This window comes from Lepus europaeus, chromosome 1 (genome assembly GCF_033115175.1).
Source record: "Lepus europaeus isolate LE1 chromosome 1, mLepTim1.pri, whole genome shotgun sequence".
Lineage (NCBI taxonomy): Eukaryota > Metazoa > Chordata > Mammalia > Lagomorpha > Leporidae > Lepus > Lepus europaeus.
In genome coordinates this window covers 135,339,351-135,361,032 of record NC_084827.1, presented here as the reverse complement: position 1 = coordinate 135,361,032, position 21,682 = coordinate 135,339,351, and the positions used below count along the sequence as shown (strand labels likewise).

Sequence of the window (21,682 nt, the reverse complement as noted above, 5' to 3'; positions counted from 1 at the left end):
GAACAATGGTATGGCACTATTCTGCCTCGCTCCCTGCCTCTCCAGCCCTTCACTATTTCTTTCTTTTTTTTTTTTTTTTTAATTTTTGACAGGCAGAGTGGACAGTGAGAGAGAGAGACTGAGAGAAAGGTCTTCCTTTTGCCGTTGGTTCACCCTCCAATGGCCGCCGCAGTAGGCGCACTGCGGCCGGCGCACCACGCTGATCCAATGGCAGGAGCCAGGTGCTTCTCCTGGTCTCCCATGGGGTGCAGGGCCCAAGAACTTGGGCCATCCTCCACTGCACTCCCTGGCCACAGCAGAGAGCTGGCCTGGAAGAGGGGCAACCGGGACAGGATCGGTGCCCCGACCAGGACTAGAACCGGGTGTGCCGGCGCCGCAAGGCGGAGGATTAGCCTATTGAGCCACGGCGCCGGCCAACCCTTCACTATTTCTAATTCCTCCTCCCAAGGCTAACTCAAGTTTCAGTATTCAGATCTGTCCCTGTCTTTCCTCCCAGCAAGTCCTGACCCATTCTGATTACTCCAAACACACTCCACCAATATTCACTTACTGGTGAATATTCCTGACTGGTGTTCTGAATGTTAGATCCATGTTCACAGCAGGACTACTGAACATTTAAGTATTGGTGACCTACCATCACTTCCAACAAGGTGCAGCAAAACATTTGCACTTCCTACTGCAAGGAACAAGATATACAAACTGAACTAGCCTAAACATAGATGCAAATTAATGAGTCATGTCCAGAGATAGAGTGAATTTCAGAATTCTGGCTTCTTTTTCTCTCTCCCTCAGCTCCACTCTCTTCTAGGAGTTGCATGAAACTCTAGGCAGGGTTTTGTGCTGTCTTCGTTGGTTCATGCTGCTGAACAAAATACTTTAGAATAGATAATATATAAACGAAAAATTTATGTCTTACAGTTCTGGAAGCTGGGCCGTAACTGAGATGCTGCAAGTTCAATTTTCTGGTGAATACTTTCTGCTTCCAAGATGGTGCATCTTGCTGCATTTTCACATATGGGAAGAAGCAAAAAGGAAAAGCTGGTTCACTGGAGTCTGTGTGTAAGGGCAATATTCTCATTAATGAAGACAGAGCCCTCATGATCTGATGATATTCTGAAAGTCCCACTTCTTTGTTTTTTAAGGACTTACTTATTTGTTGGAAAGTCAGAGTTACAGAAAGCAGAGGCAGAGAGAAAGAGAAAAGAGGAAGAGAGAGAGATTGAAAGAGAGACTTCTATCCGCTGGTTCACCCCCCAAATGGCCGCAACAATCGGAGTTCAGCTGATCCGAAGCCAGGAGCCAGGAGCTTCTTCCCGGTCTCCCATGTGGGTGCAGGGGCCCAAGTGCTTGGGCCATGCTCTGCTGCTTCCCCAGGTGCATTAGCAGGGAGTTGAATCAGAAGTGGATCAGCTGGGAGTCTAACCAGAGCCTATAAGAAAGGCCAGCACTGCAGGTGGTGGCTTTACTCACTAGGCTACAACACCAGACCCAAAGTCCCACTTCTTAATACTATTGCATTGAGAAGTAAGTTTCCAAATGGACTATGGAGAGACACAAATACTCAAATCAGAACACATGGAAACATATGATTACAGTAGTTCCAGGGCTCAAATGCATATACATATGGCAGAAGAAGACAGCCTCTCTCCCCCAGTCACGGAAGAGTCCTTACAGGCTTTATTCTGACTGATTGGAATCAGCACCTACCTCCGGGTCATCTCTGCAGTCAGAGAAATGCTATGAGCTCTTGCTTTAGGGCATGGCCACAAGCTCATTCTTGAGTCAGCTGCTTAGGCAATTCACATGGAGAACTGATGAGCTTGATTAGCCAGGTTAGGACAAGGAAAGCCTTTGTTTGGAACAAAAGGTGTAGTCAATACCATCAACAGCATGGCTGCTCCATAGTGGGAGAGCATAAAATGGATGTGGAACCTAGAGAAGAGGAAGAAGTCTGTCAAGGGTATTCACAAAGATCCTGGACAATACATATTATGAAAAAGCTATGCATGGATTTCTTTTTTTTTTTTTTTTGCACCAGAATAAACCTATCTTTTCATTCCATTTTTCCATAAAGTTTTTGAAGTCACTTTATCTATATTGCAGACAGCTAGTTTACTTCAAATGCATTTGAACCAGCTTCAATGATATAGTTCAAAAGTATATTCTTTGTCTCTAACTTCCAACAGTATACCAAACATAATTTAATCATTTAATGATGATTTGAGGTCATCAAGATATACACTTATTACTGTAACAATTATAATACAGTGACTGACCCCAGGAGTTACTGAGCTGTGCATGGTTGTGGCCCATTAAATAAATGCCTCCAGAACACTATGCATTTTAACAAATTGTTCTACTTTTTATGACTTTTCTTTCTCTTCCCTTTCTCTAAATTGCCAGTTCTAATCTACAGTGGAATTGGGAACCAGATAATGAACCTTTTAAAACTGCATATAAATTAAAAGTAAAAATGAAATTGCCTGAGAGAAAATATGCCAAAATGTGAACTATGCTTGCCTCTGGTTATGGGCATTAACTTTTTTTTTCCTTCCTCATTATTTTTTTTTCCTATAATGATTAAGAGTAACTTTTATGAGCACACACACACACACACACACAACTGAACAAAGTAAATAGGAGTTGAGTGATGCCTTTCAGCTATTGATTCTTGCAGTGTGAGACAGCTTCCCTAGCAGACTGGAAAACTTGTTGTTGGATTCTTGGTTGCCTGGAATGCAGTGAGTGAGGGAGCGTGCACGGTCAAGGAGAAGAGTTTATGGAAAAGTCATTGTGAGTAGTAGCCATCTATCTGTCATGAGGCCTTACCAACAGGCAGAGACTGGCCCTGAGTGTCACAGACAGGCTAGCTGTCTCGCCTGTGCCGCAGGGCTGGACAGCACAGGAGGATGACTCAACCCTTTGGAAGCTCAGAAGGAACAATGTCATGTGAGACAACGAAAAGGGGCCTGCTACTCCCAAGGAATTTCTCTTCCTACATAGAAATTAAAATAGGGATCCAAATTATAATCAGAAGGCTGAATGCAGAGAGCAAAAAGTTAGAATAAACTATGAAGTAGCATAAGCAGCCTGGGGCATCACCCAGAACACCCTGGACCATATCTGCCAATCACACCAGCCCCAGAGACTCATGCCCCTCCAAACAGTACTTGTGGGGAACTGCCAAACTTTGCCTCCATGACTTTCTATTTTCTTGATTTCCTTACCAGACAACCCCCTTTCTAACAAGCCATTTCTTCTTTGGATATGTTAGTACAATCACAAGCGTGGGTGAAAGTTATTGCTGTTAATGTTATTTTTCATACTTTCCTTTCTAAGTACAGCTGTGGGAGAGCTGTTTTTTGTGCCTGGACCACCTCCTGGTTACCTCCCTCTCCACGGATGATACTCAACTTCTAAGAGAACTGAAAGCCAACTAGAAAAGGATTCAGATCAGTGTAAAATCCAAACTCATCTTTCTTGCAGTTTGTTTTTCGTTTTTTGAATGAATTGTATGCTCTTCTCTCAGTTACTGCTCAAGTGTTGGGGAGGCCCAGGCTCATTCACTCCTCCTTCTCAATGTCTCTCCCATTTTTACTTCCATTCTATTTCCACTGCCCCAATTCTTCATCTCAACCTAAATTTCTACAGTTCCCCAGTAACTGATTCCCTTGCCTTTAGTCTCTTCCTGTTGACTGTCAGCTGCCTAGTGCCGCCTTCATAGTCTTCTAGAAACTCCCTCCTTCGAAACATTCACGGGCTCTTCATTGCAGAGAAGTAAGTGCAAATGCCTTAGACCACGGCTCAGAGCTTTCTCTCTGGTATTGACAGTACCTTCCGTTGCCTCTAGGCATGAGCCCTCTGTTTCAGCCTTCCTGTGCTCACTATGCACAAATGAAAAAAAAAAAAAATGCAAATAATACTTGTGCTTTGCAATGCTAACATACAGGGAAGAAATTAATATAGACAGTGATGAAGACTTCCATTTCCACAATTCATTCAGCTTTTCTATTTTAAAAGATTTATGCATTTATTTGGAAGTCAGAGTTACAGAGAGAGAGGAAGGGAGAGACAGAGAGAGAGAGAGAGATCTTCCAGCTGCTGTTCACTTCTCAAATGGCCAGAATGGGCTGGTCCAAAGCCAGGAGCCAGAAGCATCTTCCAGGCCTCCCACATCAATGCAGGGGCCCAAGCACTCAGGCCATCTTCTGCTGCTTCCCCAGGTGCATTAGCAGGGAGCTGGATCTAAAGTGCAGTAGCCGGGACTCGAACTGGTGCCCATCTGAGATTCCGGCACTGCAGATGGCAGCTTTACTTGCTATGCCACAGCGCCATTCCCAACTCATTTGGCTTTAAATTTTTTTTTTCTTAAGGGTGGGCATTTGGCACAATGGTTAAGACACAGCTTGGGATCCTTGCATCCCATATCCAAGTGCCTGGGTTTGAGTCCTGGCTCCACTTCCGATTCCAGCTTCATGATAATGTGCACCCTAGGAGGCAGCAGATGACGCCTCAACTAGTTGAGTCCCTGCCACTCACGTGAGAGACCCAGATTGAGTGACAGGCTCCTGACTTCAGTGTGGCCTAGTGCTAGGTGTTCTGGGTATTTGAGGAGTGAACCAACAAATGGGCGCCCTCCCTCTCTCTCTGTCTTTAAAATAAATAAATACATTTCCTCCCTTTACTTTCACAAGCACATACATTCATAGAACTATGGTTGGTTACCAGGTAACCTACAGGTGATAGTGGCTTCAGTCATGTTTTTGAAGGAAACCTAAACCTGTCCAGTACAGACCCTTATTCAATGACAGCATGAAACAGGGTATTGATTTAACTATTGTGACTTGGGCCTATGGTGGTACAGAAACATTCTGGGACATAAATATTTAACTTGACAGAGACCCTGCCTATTCCTCATACAGGATGTGGCCTTGAAGAACATGACATAATTGGCCACCCTTTAATAAAGACCTGATACAAAGTAATTTGTGTAATAAAATATATTGACTCACCCAATTCAAATGTCCAGACAAGTTACTTCCAAGTGTTCATACATGGTCACCGGGAAGTTCTCTGTATTTTAGCACTGGCTTTCTCCATACTTCGTTGTCTAGTAGATTCTTTCTATTCTGGAACAAAGATGGTCAAGAGCAGCTCTGAGCTTAGCAACACCAGCCAAAGGTCACTTTCCCAATCAGTCAATAACATCCGAGGGTGGGTTCTCAGTGACCCAGATCATCACACTGCCTTTACCGACCCAGTCGCTGTGCAGGGGAAGTGAGGGCTATGATCTTTTGATTTCCTACACTTGCTCTGTACTCCTGCTTCCTTCTGAGGTCAGAGGATACAGACAATCCCACTGAACTACACAGACTGGGAATGAGGGAAAAGAGGTTCTCCAAAGGAAAAAAGCAGACAGTGGGAGAATGTATGCAAGACAGGTCGATGCTAGGGTCAACTTTTACATGTGTGCACATCCGTATCACCTTTAACTATAGCACATTCATGAGTGAATCCCACAACTTTATATTCCAAATTCAAGATGAACTTTGACAATATGCATCAATATTTTAATATATGTACACTTAACCCAGGAAGTTCTAGGAATAATAATAACAGCTATGCTATTAAGTACTTTACTATGTAGTAAATACTGGCCTAAACAATTCCAACATATTACTTCATTTCAGACAGAACAACTTTGGGATACAAATGATATTTCCATCTTTGAGCTTAAGAAATTGAGTTTAGAGAGGTTACATGACTTAACACAAAGTTGCACACAAATAATAGGCAAAACCAGAAATCAGCTCCAAACTCTGAACCACTCCCTGCTGGGCCAGGGAGTGCAGTGGAGGATGGCCCAATTCCTTGGGCCCTGCACCCCATGGGAGACCAGGAGAAGCACCTGGCTCCTGCCATCGGATCAGCGCGGTGCGCCGGCCACAGCGCGCCTACCACGGCGGCCATTGGAGAGTGAACCAACGGCAAAGGAAGACCTTTCTCTCTGTCTCTCTCTCTCACTGTTCACTCTGCCTGTCAAAAAATAAAAAATAATAATAATAAAAAAAGAAAAAGAAAGAAAGAAAATTACAGGTGAGAAAACATGTACAACCCAGGATGTTATTTATAAGTATTTGTCCATAAGAACTCAAGTGTGAAATAAAGTATCAATAAATTATGTCAACCTACACATATCCCCTCATTATCAGTAAGTACACACTAAGTTCCTACTTTATAAAACAATAAAAGATTAATGACTTTTTTGTAAGGCTGTGAAATTACAAGTTTGTTCAAACCAGCTGCATAAGCTACAAAAGCATCCACAGTCAAGGTTAATCAAACAAATAGGGCCTTGTGCATTGCTTCAAATCTATCAGGATGTCAGTTTATCATTTAGGAAAAAAAATTGAATACTTAATCTGTACAACCACTCAAAATAAATCTATCTATATTAGCTGTCTGCAAACAGGCAAAAGGGAGATGTAGGCTAAATTATTTAACCTTGATGCTATTCAACACTGGAACATTCCATCAGATGGGGAAATGAGAGGCTGGAGAGCCCAGAGGGCCACCCCCTAATACTGAGATGCTCCTGTTAGCAGTCAGAAACCTGCACTCTGCTCAGTCTCCAATCCAGGGCGAAAGAGGGAACAGACCACTAGTGAGAACAGCTGGGAAAGCAGACATAATGGCCCAGACTCCTGCCATAATGCCTGGAAGAGGTAGAAGAGGGGGAACTCAACATGTGCATGTCACTAGTTCATTGCTGTTGCTTCATTTAAAAGATGGATATTAAAATAAAAAAGGCCAAGTTCTTACTGGACCCCAAGTGCTGTTATTTCGTTCTTTTTTTTTTTTTAACTGCTTGTAATACATAGAAAGATCAGCTCATTTATAGTCATGTTCTTTTTCATCATGCCTCCATTTCTCATTATTTTCAGGAATGAATCCTCTGCAAATATAGCCCCAAAACACTCCTGAAAAGTACATGAAGGAGCAGCTCATTTGCACAAGACTAATGATTTAGTCCTATGCACTTTTAATTTGCATAATCCCTCTTCCTTTCCCCCTTCATAATGGTCTTTGATTTTTTTTTTTTCCTCCAAATGACATGGGTTGGGAGAAAGAATTAAGCAAGCATCAAAGTTCTGGTTCCTGTGTTCTCAGCTATTACATTAATCTAAGATTTTCTCTCCCATTTATTAAAAATCAGTGACTCGCCCAACTTTACACATAAATCCATATCAAAGTTAATTAGAATCTCAGTGGTCTGTTTGTCTTTTCCTTTATTAATTCCTGGAAGCTCCAAGCAAGGCTCAGAGTGTGATGGTGGAGGAAAGTAAACAGGAAGTCAGGAGACATGACCCGCCCGCGATTAACCAGCATGGCAAGTTTCAAAACTGCATCCAGGCTCCCTGGGCGTGAGGAAGCACCAGGCCTTTAGGCAGCCCAGCCAATGGTCAGGTCGGCCTGCTGCAGAACTGGAGGAACTCCATCCTGACCCAACCTGCCAGAGGTTAGGATGGCGATAAGAAGTCAGTAGCACAAAACAGGGCCCTGCCTGCTGACTTCTTTTTGTATTTTCCTCCTTCCATAATCAGGAAAAGCAGTCAATTATTCTTGTAAATTGACTCACTCTCCTTCTTTCTTGAATACTTTTTTTAAAAATGTATTATACTACTTTGCAAATCTTCTACTGGAAGCAGAAAAAGAAAGTACAGGAAATAAGTTGTGCAGAAAGTATCAGGCAGCAACACATTTTCATTCTGGGTTTTCAAAAAGGGTATCTGGACACAAAATGTGCACAAGTCGAAGGGGGAATTGGATCTAATACACTTCTCAGTGAGAAACTGTCAGCAATCGTTCCAGCGCCCAGGATTTTATTGCATATTGATTTTGCTTTAGGAGGTTTGTGTGGAAATTACATACAACAAACTTGGAAAACTGATTCTCTCCCTAAGCTGCTCTTGAAAAGTATCAGGGAATAGCCCAATGTATTTTCTTATTTTGAAGCATAGGTTGTATCAGAAACATTCTAAAGTCTAAAGAAAACGCTATGGGAAAGTCAAGAGACCCACAAGCTTCTGTCACACAACAAGAGGCTTAAATCACTGACAGGTAAAACAAATTGGAATGTTAGGGAATAATAAATTTATTTTACAATAATGCACCTGAAACTACTTTTCATAAAGTCACATAATTCCAGGCTGTGTGTAAGGAAATCATTTGAAGCCCAGAAAAACTTAAAACCAAAAAAGTGAAGGAGCGGCAAATGGCGGAATAGGCAGGGAGCACACTTAGTCCGGGGGGAGAGAAAGTTTAATATAAGTGGAGATACTGCAGGGTCAAGGAAGAGTAGGGGATGAAACAGCAGAGGAAACTCTTCCGGAACTAGTGATTCACAGTGGACCTGCGTGGAGAGCGTGGGAGCCCAAGTTCGGGACACCAGCGGCAGACTCAACGCACCAGCGCTGGAATGCAAGGTGAGCCGAACCTCCATAGCCCGAGATACCAGCGAGCAAGCGGAAAGAGGAGGCTAGAGGGAACGAGGCTTGAAACTCCGTGGGGAAAAGTTCACCAGGCTAACTAGAAGAGAGAGAAAAAAAATAAAAAAAGTGACTAATAAGGACACAAGTTTCTCTCTCTCCGCTCACCTCTCAAAGGCGAGCAAGACAGAGCAGGCGCCATTTTGGACATACGTCATAAGCAGGGCAACCTCAGGTCTGCACCAGCCCTGAGCCTAGCAGAAAAACCTGACTCTGGGGGGAGGGGTGAAATAACAGGAGATTAGCATCTAACTTGGCAACCCAGTGGGAGACTGCAGGAGAATTGGAACCCACACCGAGGGCAGCAGAGATTCCCTGTGTGGTCCTTGGGAAAGAGCTTCCGATCTCTGGCTCCTGTGGGTATATCATTTGCCTGCTAACTACCTCCAATTACGTTCAGCTGTGCAGAATTACTTCCCTTTTAAATCAAAAAAAAGAAAGAGAGATTTACCACACCTAACCTGGGAGTGTCATCTTTGACACACCCTCAACCCTGAGGAACCAAACACAGCTCTCAGTCCACACTCATCTCAAGCCTCTAAGGCTCCACTGAAAGAAGACAGTCCACTTAATATAGAGCCATAGTGTAACAAGAAAAAACACCACAGTGAAGAAACCAAATATCTCCAACATGCCAAACAACAAATGCAAAAACCAAGCTAACAAGAACAAGGAAGAAACTATGACGCCCCCAAATGAAAAAGACACCCCAATTCAAGATTATGAAGATGATGAGATCGAAGAAATGCAAGAAGCGGATCTCAAAAAATTGATAAGAACATTAAGAAGTTCTCAAAAACAAATTCTTGAACTACAGAAATCCTTCATGGACAAGATAGAAAATCTCTCTCGTGAAAGTGAAATATTAAGGAAGAATCAAAATGAAATGAAACAACTAGTGGAACAAGAAACTCTGATAGTGACTAGAAATCATAATGAAATGAAGAGTTCAATAGATCAAATGACAAACACATTAGAGAGCCTTAAAAACAGAATGGGCGAAGCAGAAGAGAGAATATCAGACTTAGAAGACAGAGAACAGGAAAGGAAACAGGCAAACCAAAGAAAAGAAGAAGAAATTAGAAATCTAAAAAATATTGTCGGGAATCTACAGGATACTATTAAAAAACCCAACATTCGGGTTCTAGGAGTTCCTGAAGGCATGGAGAGGGAGAAAGGATTAGAAGGCATTTTCAGTGAGATACTAGCAGAAAATTTCCCAGGTTTGGTGAAGGACAGAGGCATCTTAGTACAGGAAGCTTATAGAACCCCTAATAAACATGACCAAAAGAGATCCTCACCACGACATGTTGTAATCAAACTCACCACAGTGAAACATAAAGAAAAGATCCTAAAATGTGCAAGAGAGAAACGTCAGATCACTCTTAGAGGATCTCCAATTAGACTCACAGCAGACTTCTCATCAGAAACCCTACAAGCTAGAAGGGAATGGCGAGACATAGCCCAGGTACTAAGAGAGAAAAACTGCCAGCCCAGAATACTATATCCTGCAAAGCTCTCATTTGTGAATGAAGGTGAAATTAAGACTTTTCATAGCAAACAGAAACTGAAAGAATTTGTTGCCACTCATCCTGCCCTGCAAAAGATGCTTAAAGATGTGTTACACACAGAAACACAGAAACATGGTCACCAATATGAAAGAAGGTAAAGGAAGGAAACCTCACAGCAAAAGATCACAGGAAGCTCAATTTCTCTTTGACATAGAATTAAACTCTGATGCTCTGTTAAAGCAATGTGTTAAAGTAATCTATTATGTTCTCTTGATGTCTGTTAAATTCTAATTGTTCAAAAACAGCTGAATTTTTATTAAGAGCTATGGGTTATTTAAATATGTGCTTTTTTCAAAAATTTGAATAATCACCTTATAACAATGATCAAATTTGGTTTATGTTATGTCATGATTTTAAGAAATCTTATTTCAACCAGATATTTTGGATTTTGAGCCTTCTTGGCATTCTTGACAGGCATTCAAAAAATCAAAGTTTCAAACAATCTGGCCTCTAAAATTTCCAGTAAATCCTGGACTTTGGTTTTTCCAGTTTGGGCCCAACTGAAAAAATCGAAGGACCTATGTCTCTCATCTTATAGAGACACCAACTAATCAGTCTACTTGGAGTATATTAGAAGGACTGTCAAGATGTGATGTGGTACCAGACTTTAAGTTTCTATAATGGAAAATGCTATTAATACAAATGTTTGAGAATTAAAAAGTCTAATGATCTTGTGTTACTAGACATGATAGTTATCTTAATGAGAAAGCCCCAGAGGCTTAAAGGGTTAAATACTTGTAAAATCCTACAGGTGCTTTCAAAAATACTGTGAAGTAAGCAAGTGCCTCTTGTTGGTTGATGAGTTTATAATTTTAAACATGGCGACTTAAAGTCTTTTGTCATCCACAGTTATATATGATGTGCTGCTCATAAAACTAAAGCGTTGTTGGTTCTGTGTTTAGCTGTCCTCCTATAGGTTCCTATGGACTTTTTCCAGCCACTTCTATTGTATTCAGTACTTTGGGATGGCTCTGTAAACAGATGAAGCCAATAATGTATTAACAGTACCAACTGAGAGAAAGTATGGTTAACTGAGGTTACTAAAAAGAAAAAGCAATTCAAATCAATTGGCAATCTACAAAAAGAGTTAAAGATTTTAAAAGCTATTATTAAAATTGCTATATTGGTCTATCATGCTATATTATATGTGTGTACATATTGTATGTCCACATGGGGAAATTTTATTAAGAGTTTTATTTTAAATGGCTTATAGATAAGATTGTCCATAAATTTAAGCTGCTAAAATCAATCAAAGATACATTTTAATTTGTGGGACCTGAATCTGTGTATCATATGTTTTAGACTTGTTGGTAGAAAGAAACTAAAAACATTTTAGATGGTTGTGCTTAAGTTTACTGGCTAAACAAACTACACCATGTTAGATATTTAAGAGGTGTTTTCAAATACATGATTCTTAAAATTTATAGAAGGCATTGGACCTTCTGGTAAATGTTTTCTTAAGTTGTTATCTAATGGTTGAAACGGTTTGCTAAGTATTCATGTGATATTGCTATTGTCAGCAAGCGATCTAGGACTTGCTCCCTCATTTCTCTATTCTAAGCCCAACTTGTTCTTTCATTTCTCTATTCTCTTCAAGGTAGGAAACTAATTCTATTATGAAGGAATCTGTAGGATGCACAATTTAATCTTTAGACCTTATAAAAGAGATGGCTAACATTTTTCTGCAATAGCATAGCCAAAATAAGAACTCAAATAATAATCTCATAGCTAGATTCACTTCGCCATCAGCGAAGTATACAGTAAGTAGAAAAAACCTCCCTTTCAGACCAAAGGGAAAGAAAGTTTTAAAGTGAGAATATAATTTTCCTCATGGGCATTGTCTACCTTAGAAAAACTACTACAGAACATGCCTGTGACTATAGACTTGTAGTTCAGGCCACCGAAGATTAGAGATGGGACACGGGCACTCCCTTGACTTGCATCCTCTGGTCTGCTTTAACACAAACCAGGAGGAAAAGAAAGCTAGGCATCAGAAGCAATGGGTGGCAGGCCTATTAATGGCTGATCTGTACAGTGATCTGCCCTCAAGGAGACCCAACAGGCCAGTCCACTGCAGTGGCTTTCCATGAGGTAAGCCTGGGCTTCAGCAGAAGTCAGCTTGTGAAGAGCCCTGGCAGCTCTGCCAAGAGTTGGATCACTGGAAATGGACCTGCCCTGGAGTCGAAGGATGCCCAGGTCAGAGCCACAGATCTTATTGGCTCTAAGCTGAAAAGCCCTTCACTCAGCCCAACTTCCAAAGTGACCACTGCAGCTGAGGGGATGGTCAAGTAGGGTCAGCAACATTGCAGGCAGAACTGTCAATTTCTTGTTAGAGATGCCCCCTGCCTTTACCTGGCCAGCTCTCCTCCCAGGCCAGCCAAGTAATGAAAGTCAACAGAGTGCCTTCCCCTAGGAGGTTCACACCTCCCTTAGGATATACCCCATGTGAAGAGATAGATAGGTCTGGGCCTCTGAATTTACAAGGCCTAAAGTCCACCAGATTATTATCAAGCCCCTTCTGTCAGATTCTATTTGCCTCTCAATCAGAAAACTTAATTGTAGCTTAGACAGCACCTTTCTTAGCTCCTCTAATAATGACTCTGTCCTTTGTTCTAGGCCCTGTCTAGTGCACTTGGGCCTCATTCCTTTGTAATCATAACCTCTACTCTACCACCAATGGCTCTACTCCCAACCTGTGTGTACTGATGGTCCTCTTCCCCACTTAATGCTGTATAATTGTTCAAACCTGGTAAATGCCACTCTTAGGATCATCGGTTACTATCCTCACTCTGTCTTTTATGACCTTGTCTAAATATGATCAGAGTCGGCAAACTTGGAAGGCTTCCATAGCCTTGGCAACTCATGACGACAGCCTAGGGTGGTTACTGGCGCCATAAACTAGAGTGTCAATTTGTTGGGTCAACAACAGGAGCCACTGTGCACTTGCTCCTCATGTGGGATCTCTGTCCTTAATGTGCTGTACATTGTGATTTAATGCTATAACTAGTACTCAAACAGTATGTTTCACTTTGTGTTTCTATGTGGGTGCAAACAGTTGAAATCTTTATACTAAATTGATCTTCTGTATATAAAGAGAATAGAAAATGAATCTTGATGTAAATGGAAGGGGAGAGGGAGTGGGAGAGGGGAGGGTTGCGGGTGGGAGGGAAGTTATGGGAGGGGGAAGCCATTGTAATCCATAAGCTCTACACTGGAAATTTATATTCATTAAATAAAAGTTAAAAAAAAAAAGTGTTCACTTTAACCTACACTGGAGAGCATTCCAACTGCCTGTAAATTGTTTTCCCAACTCAGGAAAGGCAGGAGCCCCTCACAATCCGAGGGTCGCAGCTTCTCCTGTGCTTGGGCACCTCTGCCTCCTGTGACCCTTGAGCTCAGCGGCAGCCCTGCCACTTCCACAGGACCAGGAGTGGACACTCCCCAGTTAGCAACCGCCTGGATCCCCAGGTGGGTCTGGCGTGCAGATGGGTGGACGGTCTCCTCTCCTTCGGCCAAAGCAGTGTTTGACCCTGTGCTACAAGAATCATAGAGCAAGGCCGCACGCTCTCGTGTTCCACAGCGCGGTGCGTCAGCACTTTCCCTACCTCCACAGTGCTGTCCTTCCGCAGGATCCAGTCGGCAGAGAGGCTAAGGAGAGAACTGTTGCTGCCTGGTACTCAACCGTTCTTGCCCTGATCATGAAAGCTTTGTTCTGGGTCAGGTTCCAGTTCCATTCCTGTCCGTACGATTCTCACCCTTTCCCATCGCTTTCCTCTTGCCCTCAAATCATTTGAATTGGGCCACATGCTTGTGAACCCCAGCCAAGAGCCCAGTTGGACTTCTCTACCCGGGGGCTCTTCTGTCTTCAGTTAACAAAAAACACAGACAAGCTTGAAGCCCCAGAGGTGTTGATAATTCCAAAGAGGGCTCCAGAAAAAGCAGGGTAAAGGCCACAGGCAGAGTCAAAAGCACATTCACGCCTCCTAAGCAGTAGGCTCAGGATTGCTTTGCATTAATGGGTGTTGTATGCCTTTTCATAGAGGGCTAAAATGTAGGGAGGGGTCGGGGTGTGCACAGATGGCTCAAATGATAAACTGCTTGTAGTCACGTATGGCAGTAAGGTCAGACTTAGGCTTCTCAGTACTCATAGCCAAGCTCACTTCCTTGTGGCAGGTCTTTTTCGTTGCTACCCATACCCATTACTGTTTATTCCCTTTGAGATATTGACAAGGGATGTTTTCCAAACCCTTGACCCTTTCTTCCCCCAGATGCTACATTTAAGCTTCATTTTCACTTTTCAGTGTTCTTCCTGTCCTATCCTGCTCCTTAGGGAGTTACTTTAGCTTTGTATGAAACAAAATAGTAAATGCAACACTCATCCACCACGCTCAAAGGAAGCACGTGTTTGATTTCCTATTTATAAAAACGAATCATACAGAAGAGACACGTTGTGCAAGGATAGGGTCTAAAGTCACCATATGAAATAAAATCTTTTATCACCTAGATTATCAAAGCTTCCCTTACACTAAAATGGAATTCATAGTTCTACCTATACAATCCATTACTTATATAGGATTCCACTTAATATGAGACATAAAATAAAATTCTGAAATTTTATTTTCCTATGAAAAGAGAAAAATTTATATTCTTCACTGTGTTCTAGATAAGCTGGTTGCTTTGCGTTATTAAAACCAAAACCAGGTCTTTAATGGCTAGCATTGCACAGAGCAGCAAGGTGTTGCACTGGGAGAACCATGTGAGGACCCATATGACCCAAGGGAGCCCCATTTGGTGTCAGAGTAGATACACTATTAAAATGAGTATTGCTGGTGGGTGTTTAGCATAAGGGTTAAGACAACAGTTAGGATGCCCACATTCCATCATAGAATACCCTGTGGTTAAGGCCAGCATTGTGGTGCAGCAGGTTAGGCTATTACTTGCAGTGCCGGCATCCTATTTGGAGTGCTGGTTTGAGTCCAGGATACTCCACTTCTGATCCAGATTCCTGCTAAGTAAGGTTCTTAGGAAGGCAGTAAGAAGGATGTCCCAAGAACTTTGGTCCCTGCCCACCCACATGGAGAGCCAGGTGGAGTTCTTGGCTCTTGGCTTTGGTTTAACCCAGACTTAAGTTGTTGTAGATATTTGGGCATTTAGGAAGGGCATCAGTAGATGGATTTCTCTCTCTCTCTCTCTTTCTCTCTCTCTGTCTCTCTGACTCTTTATCCATCTCTTTCTGTGTCTCTGACTCTTTCTCTCTGTTGTTCTGCCTTTCAAATAAACAAATCTTTAAGCAACAACAATAGTATTCTTGGGGTCAATACCTGACTCCAGATTGCTGCTAATGCAGACCCTGGGAAGCAGAGCTCAAGTGATTGGGCTCCCGCTCCCAAGCAGAAGATCTGGCTTGAGCTACAGTCTCTTTGTTGCAGGCACTGGCAGAGTAAACAAGCAGTTGTGGGCTCTCTGTCTCTCTCTTTCTGCTTCTCAAAATAAATAATTTTTAAAATTTCAATGAGTACTTTTGTCCCTTCTCTCTCCTATATTGTTTCATTAGTTTTTGAGCTAGCTTGTTTGCTAAGTCAAGCACTTTGGGTGACTCACCATACATGAAACATGTATGAAACCCAGCTTCACTGTAGAGGGGAAACATCTATGGAGCTGATTAGCTACTGATGTTCACTTACTCACGTATTTAACCTAACTGTGAAGTCTCCCTCCCTTTGCCAGAGATTGTATCCTCCCATTGCCCCTGATGCCACACAGCTCAATGTCCACACTCACACATGCATGTCTGCCTGCTCGTGGCACACACACTTGCTACCTGCGCAGATACTACCACCATCTCGGGGGTAGGAAATGAAATCCTGTCCTCCAAAAACCTCCATGCGAGGTTCAATCAACTTCCTTCCACTAGTTAGCAAACTCCTTGGCGTGACCGCCACCTCATCCTGGACCATAGCCAAGATGGCTCCTACTCCCTGCCACACCTGTGGGTGCCTACTCAGGACCCAGTGCCCAGTTGCTGCTGAACTCCTCAGTGTGGGGCATGAGCGCGGCCAGGCCAGGCCAGGCCCGGCCCGGGGGCTCCGCATGCGCAGCTGCTCCAGGGTGCCCCCGCCCGAGCTGCGCGGAACGAAGCCACGCGGAGCCAAGTAAGATGGCGCCCAGAGGAAGTAAGATGGGCGGAATCCAAAGTTGTTTACCACTAAAGCTAATTGGCTGCGCAACAACAAGGGAGGTAACAAAACTAGTAACAAGTGTATAGACATAGGGCTAGTCCTATAGAAATCCCCCCATAAGGTGATTTTTTAAGTGATTGGTTGGTCCTTAGCCCTGCCCCAATGACTCTGCAGTTTTGTGTTATAAAAGGTATTATTATACAAAAGGTGACTGAGTCCTTGCTAGACTTGGCTCCCCGCTGCGTCTGATTGTCTCCTGGACCAGGAGGGACCAGGAGGCTGGGGAACGGGCGAGCGGCACACTTACCTTTCCTCGGACCCAGTCCATCCTTGTACGGGTGGACTAAGACCCAACACTCAGGGCTCCTCAGGGTCCTGCAGGGCACTCCACTGCCCTCCCTTGGCCAGTATTATTGCAATCATCACCTTTCTAACTCCAAGACTGCTGGCAGCACCTCTATCATCAGTCTTTGCTGAGGAAGCCGGTGCCACTGTTGTCTTCCTTTCCTAAAAACACCAGGAACAGGGGAAATGGAGGACACAGTGAGGTCCTGGTCAGCTTTCTCCTTCAGGAGGCAAAGGCTGAGTTACAGTTGTGCCTGCTCCAGGCTTGGTGATGCAGAGATCATTAACACAAAACAGAAACAACAAGCATGTTCATAATGCTTAGGATAGCTTAGCCACTGTTGCCAGTGCTTGGCACACTTAAACTTATATAAGGCAATTATTTTGCCAGCCCTATTCAATGTTAAGAGCACATGTCTACCTGGATGGCTTCCTAGTCCCAATCCCAAATGTCTCCATGCAAGGAAAATCCCTTCCTTTCCCATCCCCAGCCAGAGTTATAGTCCCATATTCCCAGTCAGGTGTATTCAGGGGGCATGAGGTATGTTCTTAGCCCCGCCTGATTCTGAGCAGACCTAGATGATTAGGGAAAAGCTTTGGCTTACTTGGGGATAATAATGTGTCCATTCATATTTTTAACTTTTCAAATTATGAAAATGAATAAACAGAGTATAATGGACTCTTTTATTTCAATCTTTCATCTTCAACAATTATCATCTTAAAAACATCTTGCTTCTTCTACCCCCAACAAAATTATCTTGAAGCAAATCACGGACATCCTATTATTTCATCTTAAAATACTTCAGTATGGGGACCAGTTATCAATGTATTATACCCCAGCCCCCAAACAATCCACATTTCTTTCCTCCAATGTGTGATACCGGAGCTGGACCCTATGACCAGATTTTTTTTGCCAACTGGGAAGACGTTAAACTTGGTCAGTAGAGGGCACCAGAGGGACTTGGTGGAAACGTGACTTTTCTGGCTCTGCTGTATTCTCCGCTTGTTCCTATAGTGAAAAATGGTACAACTTGTGGACACCAGTACAGCTGGTAACTCACGTGCCCAATGGTCCAGTAACTCGCACAGGTGCCCAGCACATGTCTTCCACGGGAAGCTGCCAACATCACCACTCTGCCCTCCCCTCGCAGTCCATACGACCTCAGTGAACTCCTTCACTATCCAATAGCCACAAATGCAACTTCCCTGAGATCTGGCTCTCAACCTTGGGTGGAGGAAGGGCCACTCTAGATTTTATCCTTCCTTAACTGAACTTCCTGTGAGACCCAGAGGTCATAGCTGCTCCTTACCTCTCCCATTCCTCTGTGCTTCAGAATTTACTCCCTCAGTCCTCCATTCTTTGATACTAATAATTCTTTATGTTAAGCTTTCCCTCTTTAAATTATTATATGGTTTCTGGCTCATGATTTGACCCCAACTGATCCAGAGTTTCAATTGACCATTTGACATGAGTCTATTTTCTTTGCTTTGTTAGTGTATCAGTTAGCTTGTGTGTGTGTGTGTGTGACTTCCCTAAAGCTTGCAATGTACATTTACAACTAATTCAGGTCCACTTCCATGTGGATATCTTACAATAACAAAATAATTCTAATTCCTCCTTCCTATCCCTTGTGCCAATGCCTTTATTCATTTCCTATATATACACACATATATAAGCTGATATGTAGAAAGCATGAATAATCAAATATCTTCTTGGTATTATAATTTTGAAGAAATAGCTGTTAGATAAAGAGTAATAAAAATAAAAGCTTTTGTCTTACCTTCACTGTTCCTGCTTCAATACTTTTCCACTCTGTACATATATTCAAGTTTCAGATCTATATCATTTTCCTTGCCTCTAAATGTTTATTGAAAGGCAGGTCTTCTGACAACACATTCTCTTTATGTTTGCCTGAGAAAGTTCATGTCTTTCCTTCACTTTTTGAAGGATTATTTTCCTGGGTATCTTTCTAGGTTAGAGGATTTTTCTCTTAACACATTCTCCTCTTGTTTGCATGGATACTGAGAATTTGGATTTGTGTTATCTATGATCCTCTATATAAAGTTGTTTATTCCTCTAACTTCTTTCAGAGTCTGTCTTTCTCTTTCATTTTCTGTAGCTTGAATGTGCTGTTTTCGGGTGTAGCTTTTTCTGGCATTTATCCTACTTTGTCTTCTGTGAGTTTTCTGGAATGTGATTTGGTGTTGGATAATAGTTGGGGAAATTTCCAGTCATTGTTTCATTTACTCTGCCTGTGCCTTCTTCTTTCTTCTCCTTGTTGTATTACCATTGCACATATTTTTACCTCGTGTCCATGTCCCACACTTCCTGGTTGTTCTGTCCTTTTCCACCACCCCCACCTGCACTGGCTCTGGTCTTTTTTCCTCTTTGCTTTTCAATTTTGTAGATTTCTATTGAGATATTCTCATACTCGGAGATTCCTTCCTCAGCAGTGTGTTCAATCTACAAATTAGCCCTTCTAAGGTATTCTTCATTTCTGTTACGGTGTTTTTATCTCCCACATTTATTTTTTATTCCTTCTCAGAATTTCCATCTCTCCACTTACATTGCCCATCTGTTTTCATGCTGTCTACTTTATTTGTTAGAGTCCCTTGCATATTAATCACAGTTATGTTAAATTTTCAGTCTGGTAAATCCAACATCCTTGCTGTATCTGAGTTTGGTTCTGATGCCTGCTATGTATCTTCAAGATGTGGGGGTATTTGCCTTTTAGTGTTCCTTGTCATTTTTGTTATTGTTGTTATAGCTGGTCATGATGTACTAGGTATAAAGAACTGCTATAAATGGTCTTTTGTGATGTGGTGATAAGGTCCTGAAGGAGAGGAAATATTCTGTATTCTTACATCTTGGTTTTCTTGCAAGCCTCTGCCTCTGGGCTGTGAACTTCACAAGTGCTTCTCAGTTCTCCTTATGCCTCTTAAGTGCGTCAGGATGATTGAAATGGGCTGGAGTTGTGTACTTCCCTTTCTTAAGGTCAGGTAAGCTCTGACAGTAGATAAAATTCTGGTTAAGTTGTTTGTCCTGGAGGCAGACCTTACTCAGAGAATGTTCCGGTACATTTCAAAATGGCCATTTTCCTTTTCCCTCTGCCAGAAGCAGGAGAGAGTTTTTCTTAGTCATTCACTGTGAGAATATGATGCAGTACCTGGAGACAAAACTCACAAAAGTGCAGGGGACCCCTGATGACCAGGATACCCAGGAGCTGTTCTCTCGGACTTTCCCCTCTGAACCTCAAGGTCTTTGTCAGTCAGAAATCAGGTTTCCTTTCCTGGCACTGGTTCCAATAGAGGTTTCCATTCCTGGATTTCTGCTCTGACAGTTGTAATTCTCTGTGTTTGCCTCTCTCTCTCCAGTCTCAGGGTCGTGTGTCTGCCTTGTAACCTCCCTGCTCTTAGAGATCTAAGATTTTTTTTTCAGTTTGTTCAGCTTTTTACTTGTTAAAATGGAGTGTTAGAATACCAGTGTTAGCACTTCCTGTTGATGTGCAGAAGATGCGTCATATCTGGCTATCTATTATAGTGGTCTCTCAGAATCTGTGGGGGATTGGTTTCAGACCTTCCACGGACAGCAAAATCTGTAGATGCTAGAGTCCCATATATAAAATGGCATAGTATTTTCATCTAACCTTTGTACATTTCCCATATACTTTGGATCATTCTAGGTTACTTATAATACTTATCACAAAGTACATGCTATGCAAATAGTTGTTGCACTGTATCATCAAGGATAATGACAATGGCCGCTGCCGTGGCTCACTAGGCTAATCCTCCGCATTTCGGCACCGGTACACCGGGTTCTAGTCCCGATCGGGGGCCGGATTCTGTCCCGGTTGCTCCTCTTCCAGTCCAGCTCTCTGTTGTGGCCCGGGAAGGCAGTGGAGGATGGCCAAGTGCTTGGGCCCTGCACCCCATGGGAGACCAGGATAAGCACCTGGCTCCCAGCTGCGGATCAGCGCCGCGGCCACTGGAAGGTGAACCAACGGTAAAGAAAGACCTCTCTCTCTGTCTTTCTCTCTCTCACTGTCCACTCTGCCTGTCAAAAAAAAAAAGGGGGGGGGGGGGTAATGACAAGAAAATGTCTTCCTGTGTTCAGTACAAATGTGGTTTTCTTCTAGTATTTTTGACCCATAGTTGGTTGAGTCTATGGGTGCAGAACCTTCAGATACAGAAGGCCAGTTGTACTTTGTGATTGATAAGGGGAATCCTGAGTTGTCAACTAGATCCATCCACTTCAACTTTTCCAGACTGATCTGCGAAGACGCTAGTGATCATTCCCTAGATTAATTATTTCATCAGAGGTAACAAAATGATTATGTTACAAAACTCCCATTCCATATTTTTATTACCAGGTAGTCCTTCTTAAAAAGAATTCCATATCAACTATGAGGTTACCCTAAGGTATGGATTCTATAGAAAATGCAGTATAATTGTTTCACACTTCTTATTTACCTACTTTCAGAATAATGAGTTTCCTAACATACTGTTAAATTTGTGTGCATTTGGGTGCAATTTTTACATGAGTTTCAATTTATTGTAACTATTTTGATATACCAAGTTTCCCATCTTTAGCAGAAAAGAAAAACAACTTTAAATTGACTCCTAAGGCCTTTTGAAATGACCCCAGTATTCTTTATTTATTTATAGATTTACTTTTTATTTATCTGAAAGGCAGAGTTACACACACACAGAGGGAGATAGAGAAAGAGAGAATCTTCCATCCACTGGTTCACTACCCAGCTGGCTGCAACAGTTGTGTCAATCTGAAACCAGGAGCCTGGAGCCTCATCTGGGTCTACCAGGTGGGTGCAGGGGCCCAAGCACTTGGGCCATCTTCTACTGCTTTTCTAAGCCATTAGCAGGGAGCTGGATTGGAAGAGGAGCAGCCGAGACACAAACCAGCACCCATATGGGATGCCAGCGTCACTGGCAGAGGCCTTAACCCACTACACCAGTATGCTGCAATATCCCCTTCCTCCCTAGTATTCTGATAGCTTCCTTTCTTTCAGGTCCAACAAAG

General features: G+C 42.6%; 1 long non-coding RNA gene across 1 annotated transcript; it reads right to left on the bottom strand.

Moving 5' to 3' along the window:
* Positions 1 to 1,713: 1,713 nt before the first annotated feature.
* LOC133767049 (uncharacterized) lies at positions 1,714 to 18,538 on the bottom strand. Its single transcript, XR_009866798.1, has 3 exons — positions 18,426 to 18,538; positions 5,013 to 5,129; positions 1,714 to 1,932 (listed from the first exon to the last, which is right to left on the bottom strand). It is a non-coding gene; the product is annotated as an uncharacterized LOC133767049 (long non-coding RNA).
* Positions 18,539 to 21,682: the final 3,144 nt, after the last annotated feature.